The sequence below is a fragment of the Ornithorhynchus anatinus genome, chromosome 9 (genome assembly GCF_004115215.2).
Source record: "Ornithorhynchus anatinus isolate Pmale09 chromosome 9, mOrnAna1.pri.v4, whole genome shotgun sequence".
In the NCBI taxonomy this organism is placed as follows: Eukaryota; Metazoa; Chordata; class Mammalia; order Monotremata; family Ornithorhynchidae; genus Ornithorhynchus; species Ornithorhynchus anatinus.
In genome coordinates this window covers 14,590,946-14,617,260 of record NC_041736.1, presented here as the reverse complement: position 1 = coordinate 14,617,260, position 26,315 = coordinate 14,590,946, and the positions used below count along the sequence as shown (strand labels likewise).

The 26,315-nt window shown below is 40.0% G+C and overlaps 1 protein-coding gene across 10 annotated transcripts in view; it reads right to left on the bottom strand.

Annotated features, from left to right (window-relative positions):
- B3GALT1 (beta-1,3-galactosyltransferase 1) overlaps positions 1-26,315 on the bottom strand; it is a 331,813-nt gene that overhangs the window by 267,716 nt on the left and 37,782 nt on the right. For 8 of the 10 annotated variants that reach the window (XM_029072023.2, XM_029072029.2, XM_007671188.3 and 5 more), the window contains exon 1: positions 4,876-5,009. The exons of 1 other annotated variant lie outside the window; for it this stretch is intronic. The gene's annotated coding sequence lies outside the window, so the exon portion shown is untranslated. Of the gene's footprint in view, positions 1-4,875; positions 5,042-26,315 lie in introns of those variants that run through there. One more of the 10 variants, XR_005660357.1, reaches the window with a different exon arrangement.

Here is a 26,315-nt window from a genome sequence, read left to right as displayed (position 1 = left end):
TGAATTATGATGAGAATTTCATACTAAGTTCAGCAGGGACATATAAAGGACACACTCATGAAAGAAAAAAAGTACACCAATACCAGGGCACATGACAACTCTGCATGAAATGCTAACATTTTTCAACTGGTAGAAAAATTCCAACTTCATTTGTGATTAAACAAATCAATCTTATTTATTGAGCACTTACTGCATGCAGAGCACTATACAAAGCCCTTGGGAGGGTATACTAGTTCCCTGACTGCCACTTTAATTAAAATGCTTGTTTTGGGTGTCATTCACCTGTGAATTAAACAGGCAAAATACTCATATGAGTTGTGGTATCTTTTAAATACACAAGATAAGGTGGGCTGCAATCCACCACGAGGAAAAAATTCCACCAGAACTCCTAAGCACAGTAGACTACATGAATCAACAATGAAACACACTTGCTAAGCCTCAACCTCTTCTTTGACTGCATATATAGCTGTATGTTACATGTATCATTGATATACTACGATGTAAAATGTTACACTGCAGCATCAATGTTGTCCTGTCTGAAGGAGGGGACAAGGAAGGAAGGACCAGTCAAATTCCTTCCAAGCCCCATGAATCTATTCTTGTTACAAAATGAAATCTCCATAAAGTCCTAATAATGGGGGCTGCTAAACACGAGTGTTTGGGGGGAAAAAAGCTGAGGTATGCTTGGCCCTGCAGATTTTCCAAGGTAGTCTAGATCCAAATCTATCTGGGTTACCTGGGAGGAGGAGATTCAAACAGGAAGCTTAATATTCTTCTCTTCCTTCTGAAATTTACTAACATTCTGCAAGTTTGTACATTCAAGGGGTACTGCCACAATCCAAGGAGCACAGATGGACTCAAATATTCTGCTTTATCATCCAAAACTTCTAACCATATAGGCCCTTCATACCCCAAAGCACAACAATGAACATAGGCAAGTAAATAAGAATTTACCAAGAGTTGACAAAAACAATATATTGTCTTCTGTTCAATATTTGATAAGCGAAACAAATTTCCAATTTAGAAAATAATCTTTACAAGTGAAGAAAAACTAAGAGAAATGGACAGATCTGTGGAAATTAACAATAAGATTGGGACAAAGGATAGAAAGAAAAATAAAGACGGCATTTTTCGCAAGGTTAAAAACGTTTGAAGAGTAAAACAAAACTTTGCTTTATTAGACCAGACAGTTAATGGGGGGCTGCTTGAGCTCCATGGGAATCGAAGGCTTGGAAATCACAGATTTGGAAGAATAGAAAGGCACCTGCTGAAACAACATAAGGGCAACTCCAATTAAACTTGATAACCTACTTCTCCCAGTATCTTTATTACTAATGACCTGTGGCTCATTCTTTTAGACTTCAATAAACCAAGACCTAAAGCATGGTTGGCAACAAACTGTCTTGCTGGGCTGGTAGGCCGTACCCAATTATTTACAAGGATCCTCCTGTCGCCATCACCAGGGCAACTAAAATTTCCAGAAAGCGAACTACTCAGGTATAGGTTGCTGGTTTGGAAGCCTCTAAGCCTCAAAGGCTTTTCTGAAACTTCATACATCGTTAGTCCTCTTCCAGCCTGAAACAGCATTAGTTTCTTGGCAACACAGCTCCCCTGCCAAAGACCTGATCAGACTACTTAAAGCTGTCAGTTCTGATGCTTCAAATGCAAGTGGATGAGCTTCCTAAAACAACCTTTACCACACATCTCTCCTCTCCTCAAAAGCCTCCAATGGCTGTATATTTCCCTCTATATCCAGCAAAAATTCTTCACCACTGCCTTAAAGGGATCACTATCTTGCATTCTGGTTCTCTCTTTCCACCACTCTGCAGCTTGCACCTCTCCTTCACTCCCCAAAAACTCACTTGCAAAATATCTTTGACCTTCAAAGCCAATAGCAAATGATGTTGTAAAAAGTGGACAGACTATGAAATCTTGAGAACATGGTGGTAGAACGGTCTAAAGGAAGTATAGACGAGAAAACACCAACCCTCATGAAAGAGGCGGCAACTGGGACAGGATTATGAAGTACACAGGGAACAAGTGGACCACATGGTCAACTGACCACATAAGGTTTAGATTCGTTAGCTAAAGACCTCTGCAATGCCACATTAACATATCTGTGTAATCACTGCTTTTTTCTGCAGAAAAGACAATTTAGAACTGCTGTCTTCTGTGTCTGAACTTGATGGCAACAAGGGAGAAATAAAGAGGTGGGAAAGCAAGAATACTTGATAATATTGGTCCAGGAGACAGGGGTTGGAGAGCTTTGAATACCTGTCTGGTGATGAACCAACCTAGGTGTTTGCTCTCCTGCGGTTAGAATTCATTCAATATTTTCTGGGTGTTTTGTTTTTGTCTTCATTAAAAAAAAAAACACACCAAAAACACCAGAACTCTTGCTGCTGTCTTTGTACCAAAAAAGGCCCCATACATTATAAGACTGAATGACTCACTGTAGTGGTGCAAAGATGGATAAACCCTATTATGTGCCCCAAAACTTTAAGCTCATTGAAGATGATCCAGAACTAAATTAACTACACGGAAGAGGAGTTTCTGGCCTGCAGTTATGTATAAAAAAATCCACTGTTCACTAAAAACTGTTTGCTTCTGTACTCTAATATCACCTCTCTATAGAAGGCAGATTTGTGTTGTATGCCAGTGGAGTAGACAAATGTGCTGCAGATACTTTCAAAAGTCTTGGATCTAAGCCATCAGCTCTGCTTTCCTTTACCTCATTTGTAGCACATTGAAAATTGTTTTTCACTATATTCTCTATTTCAGTCTTTCTCAGAATTTCCTGAAATTTTTCTTTTCTTTAGACTCAATTTCCCATAACTGATCTCTACTTAAATGTGAAATTTTATTTTACAGCTTGAGAAAATATTATTCCTTTTTTTGACTTTCATACATAGGATGAAATACTAATGATGGTATTTAAGTGCTTGCTATGTACCAGGCACTGTACTAAGCACTGAGGTGGATATGAGCATATCATATTGGACATAGTCCTTGTCCCACATGGCTTCATAGTCAAGATCCCCTTTTTACAGATGAGGTAACTGAGGCACAGAGAAGTTAAGTGATTTGCTCAAGGTCACACAGCAGACAAGTGGCAGAGCCAGAATTAGAAGCCATGACCTTCTGACTCCCGAGCCAGTGCTCTAACCACTTCACCATGCTGCTTTTCAATACACTCTACCATATTTTTAGAGGCACTATAATCTATAACTTTTTTCTGTAGTAAAAAATAAAAGCTATAATTTAATCATTCCAATATCTGAGTCAGATTTTCCCACTTTGTAATCCACTTCTGTAGAACAACTTGGACATGTTTACAGCTTGTTCTGGCTCTTTTGTTTGGTGCACAGAAGATATGATTCAGTTAATAATTCACTGGTCACTTGAGGGAGCAAATGCATTTCAAAAAAAGAGTAACATCTTACACACTTGAATTTGAGTCCATGAGAAGCACACTTTTTTGGTAGTTATTGAGAAGAATGGATATTAAATCTTAGAAGTTTTAAAGTAAAGACTGAATTATTCTTAGAAGAACATACAAATAGATTATTTGGATTGTATTCCAGGATTAGAAAGGCACTGATCAGTACCATCAAAAGTATTATCCAATGCCCATATATGTGCTGCTGGGCATAATAAAACAGTAAAACGGTCAGGACCTCCTCCCAGGAGATCAAAAATAAGATAGGTAACAGCAACTACACAGTATTTTAGATTACTAATTAAGACTTTCTCCTAAATGTATTCTTAATCTTATGGTATGTGAACTGCGAGTGAATACCATCTCTACTGTACCAGGACTTCCACATTTTTCATCTTTTGTCTACTTGTAATTCACATTTTTGCATTTAATTACTGCTAATTTCAACCTCCATTGCTTCTGGAGTTAAAAAAAAAATACGTTTTTTTACTTTTTAGGATTATCAACGGCAAGGAATCTACTGAGGCAGTTTTGCTCTTAAATTGAGCCTGCACCCGTAGGAAATGTTTGGCATCTTACAAAAAATGTACTTTCATGAAATGTTTTTATTTTTCTTCTTAAGATTCATTTTCACACTGCACCAAATCACCAGCTATGAGTTCCCTTAATTTGTTTTTAGCTCATCATAACCATTATCATACTTAATATCATATAGTTCCTTCCTTGGCTGTTGCTTCACAGGCTGAATTGAGCTAAAACGTAATATTGTTCCAGTCCCACCAAATCACCCTAGCCTCATTTCCTCTGCTTAATGGACTCCAACCTATGCCAAGTTAAGAGGACAAAGTCTCTTACCAGCTCCCTGCCTTTTTTAAGGTGGATATTTACTCTGAACTGCTTTATAGACCAGTTTGGTCACAGGGTTAGATGACCCAGAACGGGGTCCCATAACTTTTTTTTTTATTCCCTGAAATCTTTATAACTTTAATCTTGGCTGCTCTAACCCAAACATCTCACCTCATGTCTTTTACACTCAGTTGTATTGTCCACACTAAATTCTCAGATGGTCTCTCTGACCGATCCAGAGAATGCTTACCTTCCACCTGTTCTGTCTTTTCCTATAAACCTTCTCCCTCTAGATTTGTAAAATATGCACCCATCTTCTATGCCCTGCTTGCATTTTTCACCCTTTTTCACAGGAAAGATGGTTCCCCTTCCCTAGCAAACCTCCCCAACATTTAGCTTAAACCCCACCCAGAAACCCAGATCACCGGGTCAGTGAACAGTGCCACCAATACATACAGCTATCAGATCTTTGAAGGACTGCAAATGCAACCCACCTGACCATCCTACCCAGAGAACACAACCCCGATAATCCTTTAGCACCTAAAGCCACTTTAAAGGCTGCCCAGGACATCCCATACTAGCGCACTGACCTGAAAACAGCTTCTTCACTCTTGTGCACATGGCAAAAGCTCTGAATCTCTCCCCATTCTCTGTCTCTGTGGTCTAGGCAGAGGCAACAGTACTTCCTTAAAGTGTTTCTGAATCACCGTTACTAAGGCAAGGCCCTGCCAGTGGGTGATTTAAATTCAGGATCACAGCTGTGATGTCACTACCAGGTGATGTTGATTTAAAATCAGCGCTGCAGGAACTCCTTTCCAGGTGCCGTGTGAAGATACTAGGAAACCTGCAACGCCATCTCTGACAAACAGTTCTTTTGCCTCTCTGACTTGGTTCAGTGTTGACACCCACACCATCCTCCTAGAGATTGCCCCCACCATTTTTAAAGCATTCCCAGAAGTAGAGTCTCTCCCAAGCACTGTGTGGTCGTTGCTCCTTTCAGTGGCTCCCAACTAGTTAGTCCCAAATTATGTGGAGTGATTTCTCACACTATATAGTTCCCTTAGTCCTCTTTTTCCAAGACCTCCACCCACTGTGCAATGATAAGCCATATAGCTGCTGTATAATCTAGGACAAGTCACCACCTAACTTCTCTGTAGTTCAGTTTCCTCAACTGTAAAGTTAGGATTAAATCCTACTCCCTCTTACTTATACTGTGAGTATCCCTTACTTATAAGGGATAGGGACTGTGCCCAACCTGATTAACTTGTATCTACTCCAGTACTCATAACAGAGCTTGACACAGTAACTGCTTAATACAATAATAATAAAATGGGAGAAATTGTATGAGGTTTGCTGGTCCCAATTCTGCTGTACGGAAACAGCTTCAATCAGTGGTATTTATTTAGTTATTAGAATGTGCACAGCACTGTACTAAGAAGCCCTTGGGAGAGTACAAGAAGTTACTTGCCCACAATGAGCTTACAATCTAGAGGACTTAAAACTTCAGTGTCCAAGTGGTCTGTATTCATTGCTTATGGGAGCATGTGAAAGTCAGGTAGGAGTTGCAGTCTGACTCACTTCAGTCACTAAGTGGCAGCAAAACCCCCTTGCAAAGCCCACCTGTTATGGTTTCAAAGCCTTTATTTTTTGTCACCCCCGGCAAGAAAATTCTGCTCAGATCCTCTTTTTCCCTCTAACCCTCATGTTCCTTCCTGCCACCCTCCACTCCATGCTGTCTTCTACGCCACCCTATTCACCTCCCACTTCCGATCAGACAAATAATTGTGTGTTTGTGTGTTCTTCATTCACATCCTTCTGAAAGACCCCTATTTACAGGAATTCTTGACAGTCTAAGCAACACTTCCATCCCGCTCAGTCACATACTTATCAAAATTTTACCAAAGCAGAAAAAATCATGCAGAAAAGAGAATCCAAAGAAAATGAAGGCTTGCAGTGTCACATTTTAAGTTTTGTCACTGAGGTTTCACAACAGTGAACCAAAATAAGAGTAATTTTGTAATTAGTTTGCCAAGACACCTACTCTTTGTGCCTCATTCTCCTCTATCTTTTGCTCAACCTCATTATAAGCTTCTTCAGGTCAGTATAATATCTACTAACTACCATACTCTCAATATTAGAACAGGGTTCTGAACAAAGTAAAACATCATTTATTGGCCAAAACAAATGGGTTCTTTAGTTATGTTCAAAGGCATAATATTACACATAAAAATTCAAAATTTTGTTGAAGGCAGCACGTAAGTACAATGTTGTGTAGTGCCAACATTATTTATTCTTATACATTCCACATTTAGATTTCAGAGCTCAGGCTGAAAGTTGGCTGAGGCAATTTTCTTGAAGGAATCAGGTGATAAGAAGAATATTAAGTGTTGGAAAGCAGCATGGACTAGTGGAAAGATCATGGGCCTGAGAATCAGAGGACAAGGGTTCTAATCCCAGCTCTATCACTTGCTTGCTGTGTGGCTTTGGGCAAGCCACTCAACTTCTCTGTGCCTCAGTTTCCTCTTCTGTAAAATGGGAATTAAATCCTGGTCCCTCCTACTTAGACTGTGAGCCCCATGTGGGACATGGACTGTGTCCAACCTGGCTATCTTGTTTCTACTCTAGTGTTTAGAACAGTTCTTGGCATTTAGTAAGCACTTACTAAATACCATTATAATAATATTATAACATTTGCTTTTAAAAACTAAATAATCATTTTTGGGAACAGAATGGCCAGGCTATCAGTGAAAACAATCCAGCCCACTCTGAGGCAAAAATTTTTGGTGCTTTTTGTTTTCCATTATTCAGATTAGCCTTATCTTGCCCCACAATAGATAAATATTTCCTAGCTTTTCTTGCTTTAATGATAATAATAATGACATTTGTTAAGCACTTACTATGTGCTAAACACTCTTCTAAGCCCTGGGTACAATGTAATCAGGTTGTCCCACATGGGACTCACAGTCTTAATCCAATTTTACAGATGAGGTAACTGAAGCCCACAGAAGTAAAGTGATTTGCCCAAAGTCACATAGCTGATAAGTGACAGACTGGGGATTAGAACCCACCACCTCTGACTCTGAAGCCTATGCTCTTTCCACTAAGCCACGTTGCTTCTCTTTGATCAGTACCCTCAGGTGTTATCTAGAAAGTGTGGAAAGTGCAAGTACCAACTCACTCAAAGTCCTCCCAATCATTCAAAAAAAAAAAAAGAAGAGTAAATATATCAGAAGAGGAGAAAAGGGGACAGACTGGTAGCACCGTAGTACATCATGGTAGCTAAAGTGGAAGTGATTTGTGCACAAAGCTAAAAATAGACACTTAATTGCCAATCTTATAAAGCCTAAGATTGACATCCTAATCAGATCTTCCAGATAACCGAGGTTCCCTTCTTTGTAAACTGCTGAAACAAAGAATAAAAATATGTGAGCCCAGTTCCAGCCATGAAAAATAGGGGTAAGTTCCTGCATCAGGTGGAGGGGAGACTAGATGAGGAACTGCATTTTATTTTTTTCCATGAACACTTTTTTATGGTATTTGTTTAGTGCTTACTATGTGTCAAGCACTGTTCTAAGCGCTAGGGTAGATACAAGTGAATTAGATTGAACATAGCCCTTGTCCTGCCTGGGAGTCAAAATTCTAAGTAGGAGGGAAAACAAGAGAACTGAGGCACGGAGAAGTTAAGAGACTGGCCCAAGGTCACACAGCAAGCATTTGGCAGAGTCAAAATTAGAACCCAGGTCCCCTGACTCCCAGACCTGTCCTCTTCCACTGGGCAACACTGCTTCTACTTCATAAAGCTGGATTTCAGTTTTACTTGTGGCCTTAATCTACCCTCCATGCATCAAGCAAAAACTCAATCAGCTGTCTCTGGCCTATGAACTCTCCCTGTACACTCAAGGTTCACACTTTCCTTTCCAACTAACCTATTCCCTGTGCCTCATTATCACCTCTCTTACTTCCAGCGTCTTAGTCACATCTTCCCCTTGCCCTGAATTTCCTTCTAGTTTGAACCTATAAGTGCCTTGATCATCCAAGTTCTTCATAAATCTCATTTCCTCCAAAAACTCTTCCCCAGTTAATCTCTAAACTGTCTTATATGACATCTAACCACTGATGTATTCAGAACTGCCCAAAATCCTTACATACTTTACATAACCTTATTACTTCAGGAGCAACACATCTACCTTCTTCTTCTTCCTCCTAGCTGTATGTTTACTGGCTATTTCTCCTGCTAAATGGAAAACTTCTTGAGGGCAAGGGGCCTGTTGTTTTTTTTATTCTACTGTACTCTCCCAAGAGTTTTGTACAGTGCAACTTAGTACAGTATAACTGAACAATTGACCAAACTAAGCCTTTGCAGAGGTCAACAAGAGCAAAAGACATGTTCCCTGCCTATAAGGAATTTGAACTCCAGTGAAGACAGACATTAAAATGACAGGTAATTGAATCAAAATAATTTATGTTTAGTTCATTTTATAATAATTTTATATTCAACACATATGTTGAGAATGGGTATGAATATGAAAGTGCTAGAGATGTATTCTCAACATTTTAACTCAAGCCAGAGAAATCATTAGCCAAAAGCAAAATTCCTTAATGGTGAAATCTAGACTGTAAGCTTTACACTGTAAACTCATTGTGGACAGGAAATGTGACTTATACTATGTTGGTAGTTTCCCAAGCACTTAGAACAGTACCCTGTACATAGTAAGCACTCAATAAATTCAACTAATTGATTGTATTTTCTTGAAGTCCTGTCCCATACTCTGAAAGATAATTTCTCCCTTAGTAGTCTGCTCATCCTCCAGCTAGCTGGATCAGAAATCCCTGAATTCATTTGGTCTTCAGATTGCTTGCTTGAGATAAAGATGTCACCTTCTTTTATTCTTTAAGAATATATATAATATAGTCCTTTGGGCCTTTTGATTTTCAGGCCTCTGACAAAGGAAAGACCACTCACATTGGAGCACTACAATTTAGTGTTAACTGCCAGAAAATTCCTTCTCCTGCTCACAAGATTGGTAGAAGAATAAGTGAAGAATTTCTCATTCCTGAAGGCCTGTAGTACTTGATTTGCTATGATCTGAAGCACCCTGCAGAATCTTATTTATGATTGAAAGGATGGCCGGAATAGTGCACAAGGATCCTAGCATGTGGAACAATGGTTAATAAATAGCTCCTGTAGGAGGCAAGTATTCATGGAAGAATTTTTCATTTTATTTCTTTGATGAATTAATGAACAATTCCCAAATAATCCACTTTAGGAAAGGCTAACCAGTTAATCCCTTTTACCAATAAGGCTTGTTATCTTTCCCAAATGCAAACCAAATGACAATGGTTGATTTTCAGAATGCATGAAGTTGTTTCCAAAAGCTATTATTCCATGTTTCTCATCTATCCTCCCCAAAATATGTATGACACAGCAAGAAAATTGTATTAACTCATTTTTCAGGTAAACAATGTGACGTATAAGAAGTTTAGTTGACTTACCCAAGTTAGTAGGATAAATCATTGGTGGAACAAAATTAACCGACTCATCACAATGTGTAAATTATTTCCCAAAGGAGGAGCAAAATATGAAATACCCTAATAGTGTTTATAGAATTCAAACCACGTGGGGGTGAAGACCCCAAAAAAGGCATAAGAGAGGCTAGATTGATAATGCTGGCCCCATAGGCCACTGAGTATACTGATGTATCCCCCTATATAGAAAGGAATGAGGGATCGCCATTTGTGGCTGCACTTATGTGCAGTGGTTCCTATTACAGTCGAATAACGCTTAGCCATTTTCTGGTGTTTAAAGACCTTAGCTCTCTCCTTAGCTGCTATGCTTTAACACTGCCAATTCACTGTTCCTCGTTATTTTTAATTCCATCATTACACACACACACTTTCCCCTGAGTTTCCAATTGATAGGATCTACCTTCCCCTCTTGGTGGACTGATCCCACTTGAAGATAGGCTTCACAATATCCTTACACTGCTTGAGTGTTTAGCCTCAGAAGTGCTAGCCAGGCATTAGTCATCCACAAAACTCTGACTTTGGCAATCTTCCTCTTGGCATACTTATGAAATCCCCTGCCCTGGTAGGCTTAGACTGGAGGATACAGTATTCAGTGCTGGAGATATTAGAGCATTTAAGCATCTTGGTGTCTGTGACCCACTCGTCTATTTAATATCGGCAATGGTGTTCAAGTACCATGTTCTGATCATCTTTATTATTAAAATTATTGTATTTGTTAAGCACTTACTACAAAGTCAAACACTGTTCTACGTGCTGGGGTAGATTCAAGTTAATCAAATTGGATACAGTCCAAGTAGGAGGGAGAAGAGGCATTGAATCCCTCTTTTACAGAGAAGTTGTGACTTGCCCATGGTCACCAGATAGCAAGTCACTGAGCCTGGATAAGGATTCAGTTCTGTGCTCTTCTCACTAGGCCACACTGCTCCTCAACTGGTGAGATTTAGCCAGACCCTTGGATGTACCCTTGAGCAACCAGGGTTGTTCCCTGTCATTGCCTCAGAGTCATGTTGGAAAGTACCAGTGAACACTGAGTAGGCACCAAGCTCCAAACCACGTGGAAACTTTATAAAACTGTGGGGGTGACCAACCTTCTGTATGGCTGTATGACCTGACCTTATTACAGAAGACCCAACCAAATATTTGAGCACTTTCACCCACTGTCACCTAGGAATCTTAACAACAAATGGCAGGACTAGGTTACCAAAGAAGTGCTGGAAAGTAATAATAAAAATGTTGGTATTTGTTAAGCGCTTACTATGTGCAGAGCACTGTTCTAAGTGCTGGGGGAGATACAGGGTAATCACGTCATCCCACATGAGGCTCACAGTCTTAATTCCCATTTTACAGATGAGGTAACTGAGGCACAGAGAAGTTAAGTGACTTGCTCTTAGTCACACAGCTAAGTGGCAGTCAGCTCATGAGCAACACAGCAACGCCCATAACAATACAGCTTCATGGACATATGAGGAGCAAGGACGATTGCATGCTAGCCCAACAGATATTCATTCATTGTATTTATTGAGCGCTTACTGTGTGCAGAGCACTTTACTAAGCGCTTGGAAAGTACAACTCAGCACTAAAGAGAGATAATCCCTGCCCACACCAGGCTTACAGTCTAGAAGGGGGGAGGTGGACATCAAAACAAGTAATCAGGCATCAATACAAACAAATAGAATTATATTCACACATCAAAACAAGTAAACAGGCATTAATATAAATAATTAGAATTATAGATATGTACATATATATATACACACACAAGTGCTGTGGGGCGGGGAAAGGGGGCGTAGAGAAAAGGGAGCGAGTCGGGGTGATGCGGGGGAAGAGCTGAGGAAAAGGGGGGCTTAGTCTGGGAAGGCCTCCTGGAGGAGGTGAGCCTTTAGTAGGCCTTTTAAGCAGGGATGGGAGTGTAATTGTTGAGAGTATAACACATACTATCTAGTGAACTGGAAAGGGGCTCACACATCCAGGCAAGGAGTACAGAACAAGATACTTAAAAACAAAATGATGCTGTGATTTAAAAAATTCAACACGGATGTCACTTTTTGGAAGGACAGCGGACAGACCATCCTGGAAAGCAGCAATCTTGAGGATGATCCCTCTCTGACTAAAGGATACAAAGAGATAGGAGAAATAAGACAAATACATTAACCCAATAGTGAGCTACTTTTTTATGAACACAGTGCAGAAGAGCATGACAATTGGGCATAGGTCTTTAAGCCACACTCACTGGCATGGAAGGTGTCTCTAAACCTTGGTAATACGGTATAATTTCCTTTCTCACTGAGGAAAGCAATCAATTAATGGCAGATAATTAGCACTCACTTAAGTGCTGAAGAGTTGGTAGACATAATCCATGCCCACAGGGAGTTTACAGTCTAAAGGGGAACACAGCCAGGGAGGGGTCATTGCTGAGGTAACAGAACTCACCTACTCATTTTAGGGAGTACTATTGGTAAGAGGATGCTAGGGAAGCAGCATGGCCTAGCAGATAGAGCCCGGGGGTCAGGGATTCAGAAGGACCTAGGTTCTAATCCCAGTTCTGCCAGTTGTCTGCTGTGGGACCTTAGGCAAGTCACTTAACTTCTCTATGCCTCAGTTACCTCATTTATAAAATGGGAATTAAGACTGTGAGCCCCATGTAGGACAGAGACTCTGTACAACCTAATTAATTTATATCTATCCCAGAGCTTAGAACAGTGCCTGACACATAGTAAGTGCTTAACAAATACCATCACTGATTAATGATATTCTTAAAATCCTGTGGACTGTAAACTCCTTGTAGGGAGGGATTATGTCTATCACCTCTATTGTACTGCAATTTGCCAAACGCTAAGGTCAGTGCTCTGCTCACGTTAAGCACTCAAATACCATTGATTGATTGGTCGGGGAAAATTTACAACAGGAGCTCTCTTTTCTTAATATTCATGGGAAGACCAAAGCATATTGTTACTTATGTAAAACAACTAAAGAGCAGACTAAGGGCTTAATAAATACCATCATTATTATCTTCAACCATGTAGCCAGCCAGCATGCAGTCATCAGCATATATTACATGCATTATGTTGACAATCTTGTTTTTTTAACACTGTCTCTGCAAATTGAACATGCCCCCACCCATGCGATATTGAATACAAATACTCTTGTTGTTGCTTCTGAACATTTCTATTGGCATTGCTGCATAATAGATAAACAACAGTTGAGCCCATACACAGCTTTGTTTGGTGTGTTGCCAATGGTAAATGGTTCTGACAGTTTCCCAAAATTAGCAATCCTGGCAAGTGTACCATCGTGAATCAACAAGATGAACTTTACAAAATTGTACGGACAGCCACATTTAGCTAGTACACAACATAACCTGTGTCGCCACAACCAAAGTTCTAGTCTGAACGAAAACACTAGAGCTGGTTCTGTGAAAATGAGTCAGTCATACAAGCTATGCCAGTAGCACCCACCCAGGTAAGATCATGTGATTAAAAACTCACCCCACAGAAAGTGGCCCCCGAAAGCAAGCCAAGGGGTGATGCAAGACAGGATTCAAGTAACAAAGAAGTAAATGGTGGGCTGACAACGCAGAAAAGTTACAAGCCGCGAGGATCAGAATGAGGCATAATGCTTTTTAATGTACTTCCAGACATTTGTGAACCCGGAGTGAACAGCATGCACTTACACAAAGCTGAAGATCGACAAACCCAACTCCCCGCCGGTAGTGATACACTGAGTCACTGGGCCGAGCTCTTCAATTTGCTAAATCACTCTCGCACTATCTGAAAAGAGGCATTCAATGCATTTCCTCAGTTTCCAATTAAGGAACAATTAGCTTCTCCCCCAACCCTCCCAGACATGCTCAAGATCACTGAGCAAATGTCAAATGGTAGCACAACCCAGTCCCAAGAGTTGTCCAGCTAAAATCTTCAATTTTAACCTTTAGAAACTTGTAGTCAGTAAACGGGAATAGACAAAACAGGATTTCAATGAGGTTACTGTCCCGCAATTCAGAGCATGAACTGTGAAAGCTGAGACATTCACCATGGCATGTCACTTCTAGTCACTACTGGTAAAGATATTGGAGAACTATTCAAACAGTTTTAGACCCACTCTCTGACTTCTTTTTGTATGTATAGGTCTCCTTGATTTCTTTTAGGTCCTGTATGTGTAGGCCTCCTTGATTTCTTTTAGGTCCTGTCAAAATGGATACTTATTTATCTTCCTGCCCAGGCGAACAAGTCCAAGACCATCTGCTCTTTTTCTACTCAAATCAAGAACAACGAAAATAGCATGGCAGGTTTATTTTTTTCCCTTGAGCATTGGGCGAAATGCCTTTTGCTTATGTGTCCCATGTTTATCTCTTTTGAAGAATATGACTTCTTTCTTCAAAGAAATTTTGTGCTTCTGTGTTCTGTGCAAGACACCTAGAAAATTCTGGGTAACTAGTAAATACTTAACCAACAATAATCAAAACAACAATATTAACAGCTTATATGCTATTGGTCTGGAACTGCTACTTCCAATCCTGGGATAGTCTAGTTGGTTCTTCACTGTTCTGATGTATAACATCATCTAGTGAATTCTAAGATAATGCCACTGAAAACGGGGTCCTACAAGTGAGGCTGAAAAGACCAATGTGAGGCTGCCAATCCATTCTCCCTAAGTGAATGTAAGCAGAATCTCAGGGCCCCTTGCAGAGTTGGTCAGTATTTTCTAATTAGCCTCTTGGTATCCTGATTTTCCCTAAACCTTTGCTTTCACCTTCCTGTGATGGCCATACCAGGCTGATCTGTCAATTCATCAATCAATGATACTTACTGAACACTTACTGTCTGAGAAGCACTGTACTAAGCACTTGGGAAAATACAACAGAGTGGGTAGAGATGTTCCCTGCCCACAAGGAACTTATAGTCTAGATGGGGAGGGAGATATTAAAATAAATTATGGATGCAATAATTACAGATACGTGATCTGAGGCTTTAAGATGACCTGCAGCTATTGAGGGACCTCATGTTCTTTGGGCTTTCTCCAGGCAGAGGTTACACTCATTCAGCTGGCAGTCTCTGGAGCAGATAATTTTAAGCTACCACAGGAGGCCCAAAGGGAAAAATATCTCCTGCCTCTGGGCTTTGGAGTCTGCCTGGGTGTGGAGTTGGGGTAGGTGTTCCCTGCCACCTCAACCCCCCTCCCCCCATTCTAATGGAGAGTCCCATGTTACTTTTGCACTTCCACAGACTCCAGAATGCAGGATCTCTGTGACCCCAACTAGGGTACCTGCCTCTCCCATTAGATTGTAAGCTCCTTAAGGGACCATGTTGACTAATTCTACTAGTTCTGCACACAATAGGAGTTCAATAAACAACCCCGAGTGATACCATCTCTGTAGTGACAGGTTTGAGAAGTGATTTCTGCAGCCCCTATTGCTGCTAAGAAAAGGCAGAGCACTGGCAGTGAGATGGAAGTTGTAGATCAGTGAAGAGGGGAAAAAAAGTTTGGTTGATTAGATGAGAAGGACAGATGATGATGGGAAGGAGTGATGAAGAAAATGGAAAGAAATGAAGGAGGCAGGAAACATGGGAGTGTGAAGGGATGGCATTGGTGGGATTTAATGGGATCAAATAGGCTACATTTTAAATCTAAGCTATCTACTGTAAGTTCTTCTCAACTGTGAAGTCCTTCTGGGCAGGGAACATGTCTTACATTGTACTCTCCCAAGCACATAGTACAGTGCTCTGCACACAATTAGTGCTCAATAAATACAATTGATTAATTCAAATTCACACTATTAATTGCTCTTCTCCCCTGTAATTGCTATTTCTTGTCCGTGGAAGTCTCTAAATTGGTGGGTTACCATTGAGACCTCTATCCAAAATCTCAGAATCTAATGTTCCATTCAACTACCACTGCTGCCTACACATGGGTAAACTGCAGTTCTGGAAGCTTTTGGAACACACGGGATGAAGGGCAAATATGCCAGTACTTGGAAGGGATGGCAATGCAGTGAACTGGCAAGAGGACAGGAAATAAGCCCTTAAATCAAAATGAACAGCTAATTGGGGTGGGATTAGGGGAAAGTGTCATAAATGAGGAGAAAGAGAATGATCGATTAAGAGATTTAAAAGAAAAGAACAGGTCAAAGAAGTTGAGGAATATAGAAGAGGAGATCATGGAAGGACAAGACAAGAAAGAGGAATCCCTAGAATCTAAAGAGAGGAGAATTAGTGACCCAACAATAACAGGAAGAGGGGTCCACGTGACTGAATTAAGAAAAGGAGAGAAAATGGAGAAATATAAAACATATCGAAAATAAAAACACTCTTGAACCAAGAGGTGAGAAACCAACTAATAATAAAATAGAACAATGAAGAAATCAAAACAGGACACAAGGAGACAGAAGGTGAGAAAAAAGGCATAAGGGCAAAAAGTAGATAAGGAATAGGAAGAGGAGCAGAATCAATTTATTTAAATTAATCAGTGGTATCTACTGCGAGCATACTATCTGCAGGGTACTATACTAAGCCTTAAGGGGAGAGTATGATGCAATAGGGTAGACACCACTCCTGCCCTCGGAGAGTTGAAATTACACACATTCACATTTTTTCATCTGACGGTATAGCCCTGTCAGACCATAACTCCATAAATTTTAAAAGAGCTAGGACAGGATTATAAAAGAGCTTTGTGTGAAGATTTATGTTATATTGCCCTTCCCTGTTACCATCAAATAAGAATTTATTTTTTAAAAAAACCTCACCCAGTGATGGGTGACGGGTAATTGTCTCAAGAATCTCAACTCTGATTTGGGACATACATTCCATAACCAAAACAAGGAAAGCTTAAAAGGAAATCAGAACTGAAATGAATTTAAAGTTGGAGGGAAATAAATGACCCTTCAGTGACCATGAATGTTATGTAGAGATTTCTGTTTTAGAGTTGTTATAGTTGGTACTCTAGCCAACTATAGTCCAACACTACTCTGGAAATATGGCAAACTGGGTTCTAGTCCTCGCTCTGCTTGTATCTGCTGAATGAGGGTGAAGACCACCCACACAGAAATGTGTTGCACTCTTGCCCGTCTGCTTCGTCATTGCACTCTACTCCCTAGTGGGAACATGCCTGGTGGAGATGAGTTTGGAAGATGTACGATGCAAACCGCCAGCGCCCTAATCAAGTTTCTCAGTTCTGAGGCTCATCATTCCTGAGGGGAGACTCAAACAATATCATTGGTTGGTACTTGATAATATGGTCCTATATAAATAGAATTGTCAAAACTACTGGCTGTAACTCCGCTTTTCCCTTCTAAGGTTAATGTACTAGAAATTTCCAGTCGGTTAAGGGGTGGTGGGGAAGATTTTTGGAAATTTCTTTCCTGGAGAACTGCCTCTGCATCAATTCAGCTGGATGCTTTTTTGAGAGTTTGCTTGCTTTCTCATGACATAATTACTTGCTCCACATCATCAATAATTATGTTTTCTAGCACTCTTCTCAATAAAGCTTAGGAATTATGGAAAACAGCTCAAAAACCAGTGCTTAATATCTAGTGATTAGAAGATGGTGCTTTCTTTTGCCATCATACAGTCCTTTGAAGGAGACAGTTATGGTTAGCCTTGTGCTTGGGACCACATCAAATGAACAAGGTGGAATCAACTAAACACAGGCACACACAGTACTCTATACTGTAGGTACTTGTGGGCAGGGAACATGTCCACCAACTCTGTTATACTGTACAGTCCAAGTACGGTTCTCTCTCCACACAGTAAATCTCAATAAATACTACTGATTGATATATTTATGGGTTATATGAATAAGATCGAGCAAGGTATCGGCTGTATTGTCATTAAACATCATGCAGTAAGTGGAAAATCTGCGAGTTTCACTTTTAGATCTGAATTCTTGCTGATAAACCATCTCCTATAGATAAGACCTGACAATGGCCTGTTTTAATTAGCATAAACGAACTGGAGAATCACCATTTTCAAGCCCAGCTGTTCTGAGTCCAGGTCCCTCTTCCATTCCCAACTCAAAAAAATTTTTTTCCATTTTCTATCTGTCAGATAAAACTAAGTCATTGTACAGCTGTCCAAGTTTCAAGCCATGCCGTAGACTATTCAAATCCGAAAACAAAACTAAAATGATAATTCATCTCACTGCAGATGCAAAATGCTGCTAAGAAGATTTCACACACCATTTCTCAAAATATTAAAAATGAATGGATTTTGGATACAAATGAGCTTTTGGTATCACCAGCTATTTATAATACAGATTATGAAACATTAAGGTGCAGTGTTTTATCAAAAACTAAGACTTTTCTCCAAACTAGCCATAAAGAAACACCAAAGGAAGTTCAATGAAGGAAAATGTATGAGTTTTATTTTGAAACTACCACCCTCAATAAATTAAAGTGCTCAATATTGTGCCAGCTAGGTGTCAGAAATGAATAGTGAACCTGCCAGCAGAGATGTTTTCCATTTCTTAAGCACCATCCTGGTTCTTGACAGAATTGATTGGTTTTTTGACATAGTCTTGTAGAGGCTGAGATAAAAAATTATCCCTCTTCAACAAACTCTCTTGGCACTAAAATGTTTCCAAATCTAACTCAATAGCCTCGACATTTTGTTGCAAAGAGAAAAATTAAATGAAGTCAGAACATCGATTGTACCTTTTATTTCCTGAAAACACAGTTTTCCTTAAATAAACTTTAGTTGTTCATATACTGCAAAGCTGTATTCACAAAGTGCTGTGAGAATCCCTAATACACCCATATTTTGTAATGGTAAATTTCTAACCGTTCCACAGACTTGGGTTTTAAGAGATTCTCTAACCTGCTACCACTGAGGGGGTCTGGAGCATAAAACGGTTGTTTCTATATTGTAGTTTACAATTTGGGGAGTAGCTACAGTCACCACAGCCAACAGACCAGCACCCAGAATAGGCAATCATTGTTCACAGCAATCCCAGACTCTGCCAAACCAGCCATCTTCACTAGATCATTAGCTGATTAACACTCAGTGCTGCCACACCAACTGGAATTCTATGTAGCTTTTTCTTCAACCAAAAGGAGTTTTAGATAATCCCACCAAATGACATTTAAGAATTGCAGAAACTCATTACTTATAAGCAAATAATACAGTTAAATGTCAATTCCCCACACTGATTAGAATTGAGTGAAATTCAGCTAATAAAAAGTTCAGATAGTTAAACACAATTGGGTTTTGCTCCCGCAGAGAGACCAAATTTGCTGTTTTCCCTAGCTTTCTCCTCACCTGTGAATTATCTACATTAGCCTCCACTGATTAACTATCCATTTTAATAACCAGTAGAGGATTAGCTTTCTACTGCACAATAAATAATTCTGAAAATTCAAGAGGCACATCAATTCACTCGACACCATGTGTAGTTGTATCCCCTAGGCCTTTCTAGAATACCTTGGCTTTTTCCAGAAAATATTTATGTGGTCATTTCCATGCTCTTTTTGCCCCTGATGACATCACTCTCGACATGCCAGGAGTCAAATGAGCTTGTCCATGGGCTCTGGACCCAGGGGTCCTGACTCAACAGGACAGTACCACTTGGAGCCACTCGGGTGCTTTGCAAGTGAATTTTAGCAGAAATTCTGCTTCTCTAAAGAGTCCATTAATCCAGAAAGGGTTTGACCTTGTCCCATTCTTAGTAAAGAAATATGACTATTGTTGCCCTTAGCTGGATCTCTTACTATGATATTTCATACACACTTCCAATGTACCATTTCTCCTGGCTCTTGCTGACGTTGGCCAACTCAGACAGCTGTGAGTTTTAGATCAATGGGGGCATGGAACCTACCAACCCCTGCCAATATCATTATTCCCAATATTCTTTAAAGCAAGTCCAATTTTTATACAATATATAGCTTCATGTGTTTATATAGAAAATGCAGGGCCTTTCATGTAATTAAATTAAAATGAAAAGTGTCGAGAATATTTTTCTGTGTTTGTCACATACATATTTAATGAATGTAATAGGGTTTACTGCCATTTGGACACTGAATTTGGGTCATGTTAAAAAGGACGGTGTGTTCAAAAAATTCCTTCTGCACTTATCACATCCACCACTATCCTGTAATTTTCTCTACGGGAAAACCCCCAGTGAAATGTTAGGGCAATTATGCAAGCATAAGCAAAGGCAGAGTTCAGTAGTTTACTTTCTGCAAAAGCTTGTCAGTCCACTCAAGTTCATCTCAAGTTCTATTTAACAAATTTAAAATGTTCATATTGAAAAATGCTTAGAAAAACCCATCTGGAACTGTTCTTGTATTATGGGAATATTACTGAAATATTACAGATGGGTATTGTGTCTGCTATGCTTATCATCCCTGGTGCTTTGCCCAATGCTTGGAACACAGTAAATGCTTACATAATTTCATCATGATTGATTTTAACCATTGGAAAAGGGAGTGAAATCTGAAATGAATAGTATTTTACAAGTTAAACAAATGTTTCGAAAATAAATCTGCATAAATCCCAAAGGAATGGATGGGGAAATGCAAGTATAGCAAATTTTTGAATTGCATTCATTACTGCTAAAGGAGAAAGGAATGGCATCATGAATACAGAACTTCAAGTTGAATAGTGAAATAGATATTTAAAAAACAAGAAACTAGTCTTGTCAATAACATTTTTTTCTTAAGTAAAGCTTATCAATTATATTTACTTGGGGGAATGAAAGGATTAAAGTTGCGGTGCCCTTGATGTTTCCATAGCCACCAGCTCTCCAAGATCAATTTATCAATGGTATTTACTGCGTGCTTACTATGTGCAGAGCTCTGTACTTGTTGCTTGGGAGAATACAACAATAGAGTTGGTAGGTATATTTTAGTTTTTTGTTGTGTGTGTGTTTTTTTAAATGACATTTGTTAAACACTTAATACATGGCACATACTGTACTAAGAGCTGGGGTAGATACAAGGTTGGATACACATCCACATCCCAAATGGGGCTCACAGTCTTACAGATGAGGTAACTAATGCACAGAGAAGTTTAACGACTTGCCCAAGGTCACAAAGCAACAGGGAGTTATAAAGTGGATTATGTGAAAACAACTGGAGATACTGTGAGACAATACAGGAAGAGACTTGCTGGCACCAACCAGATATGGATGAAGAAAACTTCCTAGATGTAGGTGGAGCTGGCCATCTATAAATTGATCTGTGGCTTCACCAGAGCAACTGGACAGGCTCAGTAGCAGAGACAGAACCTACTTTGAACTCAGACTTCAGAGTGTCTCCATGGCCACAGCAATTGTGCCAATGTCATGGGGAGCACCCATCCCTCAGGTTTCCAGGTAGAGGGTCAGATCCCTTGTTTTTCCCCCAACAGCTTTCTCAATCTCTGCTCCACAGGGACTCTGCCAAGACCTGAGCATCTCCATGCTGAGCACTGATGAAGCAGGAGGAACTTTTCAGTCCTGACTGGATTGTTCTCTTCCTCCCTACTCCTCCTCTTCAGTCCTGTTATTCATTTTATTTGTATTTATGTTGGCCTCCATCCTCTAGACTAAGCTCATTGTGAACGAGGAATGTGCCTGTTTATCATTGTATCGTACTTTCCCAAGCGCTTAGTACAGTGCTCTGCACATGGTAAGAGCTCAATAAATATGACTGAATAAATGAATGAATGTTGTGAGGGGTAGGTGCAGGTGCCAGGCAGGGTGGCCACCTGGACCGGGTAGGCTGGGGTCACCACAATTATTCTTCCATTGCTGAGGTTAAGGCTTCTGAGGCTCTGGTCAGGGCAAATGGCTGCCGCTGCCATAGCTCAAAATCTGGTTCCACTCTGACACTGGGGCTGGGGTCTGCTGCTTCTGGGTTGGACTGATTTTTCTGGTGTTTTACAGAACAGTGGAATGCTTGAGAAGTGATCCACCCTCTTCTGGCCTCTGGGCCCCCTCGCTTCCTTTGCTCAACCACCCTTCCCAGTCCCACAGCACTTATATATATAGCTGTAATTTATTTATATTAATGTCTGTTTCTCCCTCAAGACTGTACATTCTTTGTAAGCTGGAAATGTGTTTACTGTTACATTGTATTCTCCCTTGCACTTAGTTCAGGGCTCAAAATCAGTGTAAGTGCTCAATAACGTCGTTGAATGAATGAATGAATTCTGCTCGATTAAACCCTACCAAAATAGAGGACTGCAAAAGCAGCACTGGTGAGATGGCAGAGATGAGGGAACAAGTGAAAAATGATTTAAATGAGGGGAGCAATGAAGAGGCAATGACCCTGCCAGTGTCCTGAGGCACAGAACAAACTGGGTTTGATGGAGAGGCAGGGAAGCAGGGAGATTTAGACAGGAGAAGAGGTGGCGGTACAGAAAGGCAGCAGATTCCTCTCCACTGGAGGTGTGGGAAAGAGCAGAGCTGTAGGTTTCCCCTGCTTGGAAGCACTGGGCTGGCTGCTTTGTGAAGCAGCTCCTGGTTGATGTGATATCTTTGGAATAAACCCATAACCCCTTTTCTCCTCTACTACAGTTACTTATTCAGTTCAAAGTGCACCTTGTTTTTTTTAATAACAATAATACATATTAAGCACTTACTATAGACGGTTAGCTTGTTGTGGGCACGCAATATGTCTGTTCATTGTTATATTGTACTTCCTTAACGCTTAGTACAGTGCTCTGCACACAAAGCACTGAATAAATACTACTCACTGACTACTATATGCTATGCTGAGCTCTGATACAATGCAATTAATATCAAAGTCCTTGACCCACACAGGGCTGACAGTACAACAAGAAGGGAAAACATGTATTTAACCCCCATTTTATAGATGAAGAAACTGACAGAAAACGGACTTTGATGTTCCTGGACACCCTGGCCATATGTTCCCCATCAATGGGGGTATGTGCATTCCTAGCTTTCTTTAGTTCTCCCCAGCAGGAAAGGCACTACTCTTGACTTAAAAAGTGACTTAGCAGTTAGGAATTCTGACCCTGGCTAACTCTAGTGTTAGCTACTAGCCATGTCTGATCCTCAGTTTCCCCTCTCCTTGCAAGGTTTATTTTTGGAGAAAAGGTTGAAGAAGCTGATCACAGAATTCTTTGCAAAGCAATGATCTGTGGATTTTCATCAACCTCACTACCATGACATTCACACTGGGCTTCATCACTTGTCTGCTGTGTGATCTTGAGCAGGTGAGTTAATGTCTCAGTGACTTGGTTACCTCATCTGTAAACTTGGGATTAAGACTGTAACCCCTCTGTGGGGCAGAGAATGTGTTCAAACTAATTATCTTGTAACTACCCCAGCACTTAGTACATTACCTGGCACATAGTAAGTGTTTATCAAACAACATTTAAAAAACACACACACAAAAAAACAACAGAATCATTTCTCGCTTGAAGCTCACTGGCCTCGACTTCTTGGGCTCCCGTTGCCATGTAGGAATGGAATACTGCCCCCAGTTCTCAGTTTTATCAGACTCCTCCTAGATCTTCCCCCCATTTTCTCCTTAATCGCCCTTTTCTGGAAACTAAAGAAAAAAAGCTTTTTTTTAATTTTTTTTAAATAAAATGCCAATCACCAGCATCTGGAAAGCAGTGCAATTTTTAAACTATAATTAAACAAAATTGGACCCAATGAATTAGAAAATCAGTCACTTTGACAAAATAGAACAAGATGGACGAAAAATAAAAATCTGAACCCAAAATAATTTTACCAAATTTCAGAAATATACAAAGAGGAGAAACCAATATTTAATGCTTGGATACATGCATATGCATACATGTGCATGTGTGCATACATATGCAGGTTCATACACATGTGTGTGGTGGGGTAGGGGATAAGAATATACACATCTAGTTTTCCAATTGAAATGTAGCTTTTTGGTGGTAAGCTCCTCTATATGCTTGCATTTATTTAGCATGGGAAACAAGTGGAAGAGTATCAACATTCATGATATTTAGGGGTATTCAGATCATCTCCAAGCAAAATTTCTACACGCTTCTGATCAAAAATTTAGCTGATGCCAGTGTGTTTCAGTGAGTGATTCTGAAATGACTTCTAAAGACAAGTTAATGATTAGCTGTTCAAACTGTATTTTTACTCAAACTCTTTCATTAAATAGCTTTTGATGAATTTTAATAGTCTTTAGAAAAAGATAACATACAGTTCCTTAAAAGGACCACAAATGAGCTCTTCAATATATCATTGCTGGGCTGGTAAAAGCATTAAAAAGAAAAGATTCTGTAATGCCAGTCTCCTCTCCCTCCCTCTTTGATGACCGTGTGATCAGGGGAGTGAGTGTGGGGAAACCACAGCATTCTAGCATATTATGTTACAACTGAGCCTATAATGGTATGATTTTTTTAAGCTGCTTAATTTTTCCAAAGAGCTCTCATATCCTTTATTTTTATTTTTTTTATAGCCCAGGAAACTGAGGCCAAAGATGTCAACGAAGTTATATGAGGTCAACCAAGTTATGTGGATGTCAACTGTTAGCCCATCATTGGACAAAGACCGTCTCTATCTGTTGCCGAATTGTACATTCCAAGCACTTAGTACAGTGCTCTGCACATCGTAAGCACTCAATAAATACTATTGCATGAATGAATGAACCAGCTGGTGGCGGAACTGGAACTAGTACCCAGGCCTCTTGACTGCTGGACCTAGGTGCTTTTCACTAGTCTTTACTACCTCCTATTAAACCATGCTAACCAAGCATATGGATGAAGAAATCCAAGCCCTTAAAGTGAACAAGAGTAGCGTGAATGCTGCAGTTTGGCCTGACCAGTTTAGGCAGGGCGGTCTCAAATGGGTAACATTTGCATATTTTGCTAAAATTAGCCAAGGCAGTCTATTATAATCCCAAACTGTCCTGGATAATTCTGGATGCGTGGTCTGGATAATTATAGCTGACTCTAGAAAGACTCACCACAGTGATGCTGATATCTGACAAACTGATTGGTATGGAGAGATTTCAATGCCCATTTAGGCAATGATGCTGAAAAGTGGGGGAAAAGATCACACTGCATTCCATGGGATTAGGAATAAGTAGCCCTGGCCTACTCTTTTTTGACTGTGCAAAACATTGGTTTGTTATTAACAACACAATATTTCACCTTCCAAAGAAGATAAGGCTGAATAAGTACTATAAAAAAGAGAGACTAGGGGGCACCCAATTTCCCAATTAATCCCTTCAACTTTATGATAGTATTTAAGCGCTCACTATATGCCAAACACTGTTCTAAACACTGGGGTAAAGACAAGATGATAAAGTTGGACACAGTTCCTGTCCCACATGTAGTTTACAGTCTAACTAGGAGGGAGAAAAGGAGAAGCACAGAGAAGTTAAGTGACTTGCCCAAAGTCACACTGCAAGCATTTGGCAGAGCCAGGATTAAAACGCAAATCCTCTGACTCTCAGGTCCATGCTCTTTCCCCTATACCATGCTGCTTCTACACTGTGGATTTTCATCAGCCTTATTACTGTGATAATGACAACACGCTGTGTGACTTTGGGGATATCAATTAACTTCTCTGTGCCTCAGTTACCTCATCTGTAAAATGTAGATTAAGACTCTTAGCCCTAAGTAGGACAGGAATAGACATGCAATCCCATCAACTACCCCACCTCTCTTATACATTTATCTGCTGATTGTTATGATTTTTAAAGACTGTATTCACTTGTATTATTATTATTTAGCTCTCTGGACTACTTGTGTGCAGGGACCGTGTCTTCTAACTCTGTTATACTGTATTCTCCCTAGCACATAGTAAGTATAGTTCTCTGCACACAGTAAGCACTCAAATACACTTATCAGTGTTTACTCCCATTTAAGTTTATATATTTGTCCCCATTGTTTACTTATATCTATTATTTCCCTCAGATTCCCAAATCCATCTTGAGAAGCGGAATTCCTTAATGGAAAGAGTACAGTCCTGGGAGTCAGAGGATCAGGGTTCTAATCCTGGATTTGCCATTTGCCTGTTGTGTGACCTAGGGCAAGTCCCTAAACTTCTCTGTGCCTCAGTTTCATCACGTGTAAAATGGGGATTCAATACCTGTTCTTCCCCCACTTAAACTGCACACCCCATGTGGGACAAGAAATGTATCTGACCAGTTTAAGTTGTACCTACCCCAGCACCTAGACCATATTAAGTGCTTAAATACCATAATAATAATAATAATAATACATGCTTTTACAACCTTCACATATTCCCAAAAGCCTAATTCAGTGCTGTATACTCTGGCACTAAATAAATATTGCCAATCTAGAACTGTTACTGTTTAAGTTGTGTTTCAACTGAGTAGGCACGCATGTTTTGTGTTAAAAATATAAGTAACCTGAGGCATCACTGTAAGTGCTCAATAAGACAGACAAGAATACCTGCAGAGGGTTAGGAGATAGTTTTTAGAATTCGAAAAATCGGTCATTTATCATATTCATTGAGTGCTTACTGTGCACAAAGTACTGTACTGAGCACTTGGGAGAGTACAGTATAACAGATTTGGTAGACACGTTCCTGAAACATAGTGTTCTATGAAAAT